A 3929-nucleotide genomic window follows, 5' to 3' on the forward strand; every position below is an offset into this window, starting at 1 on the left:
TAGCGATATTTTGACTTCTTCCTTTCCTATTTGTATCCCTTTGACTTCTTTTTGTTGTCTAATTGCTCTGGCTAGGACTTCCAGTACTATATTGAATAGGTAGGGGGAGAGTGGGCAGCCTTATCTAGTCCCTGATCTTAGTGGGATTGCTTCAAGTTTCTCTCCATTTAGCTTGATGTTGGCTACTGGTTTGCTGTAAATTGCTTTTACTATGTTTAGGTAGGGGCCTTGAATTCCTGATCTTTCCAAGACTTTTATCATGAAGGGATGTTGAATTTTGTCAAATGCTTTCTCAGCGTCTAGTGAGATGATCATGTGTCTCCTCAGAGGTCTTCAAGAGTCTGACATATTCAGAGGCAGATGCTCACAACTAGCCATTGAACTGATAATGGGGTTCTCAATGGAGGAGTTAGATTGAAGACTGAAGGAGCTGAAAGGATTTGTGGCATCATGAGGAGAGCAACAATACCAACAAACCACAGCTCCCAGGGTCTAAACCACCAGCCTGGGAGCACTTAGGGAGGGACCCAGGGCTTCAGCTGAATACTAAGAGTGGAGGGCCCTGCTGGGCATAGGTGGAAGAAGAGAACCTTGACCTCATAAAGGCTGGACACCCCAGGGTGTGGGAATTTTGAGGGTGGGGAGGTGGGAGTGGGGGGGTAGATAGAGGTTACATCCACAGAGAAGAAGGAGGAGGGGTGAGGGCATAGGGGGTTCCTGGGTGGGCGGGGGATGGGGTAAGGGAACAACATATGGAATGTAAATAAAACATCCAATAAAAAAATTTAAAAAAAGAAGATAATTCTAAACATAAATGTAGAAGGCCAATTATGTCTTGTTGTGCCCTTGCTCTCAGCAAAACTGGTAGCCACCAGTTTACTCCTTAACTTGTCTTATTTATTATTAACATTAAGAAGGTTATTAAGAACAATAACATACATTATTAAGGACTGGTTACTATCCAAATATTTCCCTTGCTTTATCTCCTTGAATCCTAGAAATAAACATTAATTTTCCATCCTATAAATAAGAAAAACTGAAATTTAAGAAGGTTATCTAATAAGCTGAAGATAAAATCCATGAACTGTGATTCCAGGAAAAGCCTTTCTGGCTGGGCTTTGTCCATGGAGCTCCCATGTTTCTTTGGATACATCACATACTGAAGACAGAACTAGCCTTTTCACTCCCTTGGAGTTATACCAGAAGCTGACCTATACAGACACCTTTCAGATAGTTCTTTATTGCCAGCAAGATCTGGCTGGCTGTGCTGATTTGGGATGCCTACTGAGCTTCATGCATTTTTCATATGTAGAGGTGTTCTGTGCCTTATTCTTTTCTTGGAGAGGGATGCTGCAGGAAGATAAGCCTATGGGAGAAAAATATACAGCAAATGAAATGTCACTAATCCTGCAAAATGTTACTTTTAGACAATTCCATTTTATTTTCATCATAGTAGTAATCTACTCATTGAAGAGAATTGAGGAGATCCAATTATTTCTAAAAGGAAAATCTAGGTCACTTTCAAAGTATATATAGCCTACCAGTTTGATAGGTTGTCAACATGTTGAACTACTTAGCTTCTCTAGCCTAGTGTAGGACACATCAATGTTTACATATCAGTTGAAAGGGATAATTGCTGAATTCCAATGATCAATGAAGCAATTAATGATTAATGAGCAAATATGTGAAATAAAATAAACTGTATTCACTAAACTTTCCCTACAGCTTTAGGGCAGTGCCAAGTTCAAGAAGCAACCTTCAGTCTGTTTGTTTTCCTCTGAAAACTAATAAGCACGTACTTACCTTCCACTTAGCAGTGAAGCCCTGAGGATACAATAGGCTCGATCTTGTTAGCACTGATGGTTTATCTCTCCAATATTTTCCCCTTCGGAGGTGCTTTCCACTTCAAGGATCAACTTCTGCAATATATTTGAGTAGAGTAAATGTGAGGGGTGATGTGGATGTTTGTGGGGACTGTCAACAGAGGGATTTTTGGTCCTGACCCCTTCCATCCCTGGAGCATTGGCCACAGATTGGAGATTTTTGAGCTCTTTGCGTTGGTCAACTATGGTGAGTTGAGTGAGCAGTTTCTGTTGTCTTACCACAATGTTTTCATAGTACAGACCATTACAGACCTGTGTGTGTGTGTGTGTGTGTGCGTGTGCGTGTGTGTGTGTGTATGTGTGTGTGTGTGTAAATCTGAAGAGTGTACTAATTCCTATGTTCACAGTCACCAGTACATTATGATTACATTGATGGGGTTAGATTCATTGTCTGAGAGATTTAGTGTAAGTTAAAGACTCTGTGCTAGTTAGTTTTATGTCAGTCTGACACATGTTGGAGTCATCAGAGAGGAGGGAATCTTCAATGAGAAAACGCCTCCATAAAATCAGGCTATAGGAAAGACTGTAGGGCATTTTCTCGATTAATGATTGATGGGGGAGGGCCCATCCCACTCTGGATGGGATTATTCCTGAGCTGATGGTCCTAGGTTCTATAGGAAAGCAGACTGAGCAATCCTATAAGTAGCACCCCTCCATGACCTGTATATCAGCTTTTGTTTCCAGGTTCCTGTCTTGTTTGAGTTCCTGTTTTGACTTCCTTCAATGATGAATAGTGATTCAGAAGCAAAAGTAAACTAAACCCTTTCCTCCTCAAGCTATTTTGCTCATGGTGCTGCACCACAGCAATAGTAACACTAACTAGAACAGACTCCCTTCTGGAATGATTTCCTCAAGATAATCAAGCACATGTTAGTCCTTATCCCTCATGATTTAGCTGCTAGCTTAGCTAAAATGGCCCTGGGACTGTAACATAACATGGTGCCTCCTTTAGAAACTATAGTTATTTTTCAATATTTTTGTGCTTCTTCTCTTTGTGCTCCACATATGCAAATAAGGGCCATGCATTGCTTTTTTAAAAAAAGCTATGGAAATTGTGCATAATAATTTTCAGTAAAAGCTAGAAACTTAAAATCGAGATTTTTATTTGGCTCTAGGACATTGAGATCACATAAATGGCAATTGAGATGGTGGTAAACTTGTCTCATGTAGCACTGCAATTGTTTTATGCTACTGTGCAAAGTCTCACTTTTTCCAAACAAAGAAAATCAGTAGACCTTTCTGTGCTTGGTACTAATTTCAACTGAGCACATTCAGTTCCATTATTACATGAAGAAAAATGTGCCTACTGTTTTTGACAAGGGACTGGCCTCATTCTGAAACCACAGAGATGTATTATGCAGCTACCTGTTATAATAGCCTGCAAATTGGACCACAATTATTAACCTGCCTTGCTCCATCAAAGTATTAAAATGAGATGGTAATTATGACCAGAAGAGTTAAACAGCACTTCTCTGATCTGTTCCTGACTGTATACAATGCTGTGAAATGTATAAAATGAGCATTCAAACCCAATTTTCTCTTCTATTTGCATTATTAGATCTTAGACTTTAAGACATCCACATTATTTACTATACGGGATGTTTTGCTTATACTAACATTCACCATTGTTTCCAAAGATAGAGAAATTACCACATTCATCCATTTAAAAATAATACTATCAAGGTAAAATGGTATCCAATATCCCAGTAGCCATCAAAGGCAAACTGGCCATCAAGGGAAGAGAGAGACCAACCAGATAAGTGGGAACTTGGTTTTAAGCTTGACTATAAATGTAGTGTGGGTCTTTGGGAATGTAATTCAAAGTCACTAAGCCACAGTTTTATTAATAAAATAAGACAAAACCCTGTATGGAATATTGTTTAACAAACTGAATAAAACAAAATGATTAGCAGACACATAATAAATAAATGGTTGTTATGTCTATTGGCCTTTATTTTGCCATTTTAAATCTCTCTCTCTCTCTCTCTCTCTCTATATATATATATATATATATATAAAAATATATATATATATATATATATATAT

This window comes from Grammomys surdaster, unplaced genomic scaffold (assembly GCF_004785775.1).
Source record: "Grammomys surdaster isolate TR1022 unplaced genomic scaffold, NIH_TR_1.0 126531, whole genome shotgun sequence".
Lineage (NCBI taxonomy): Eukaryota > Metazoa > Chordata > Mammalia > Rodentia > Muridae > Grammomys > Grammomys surdaster.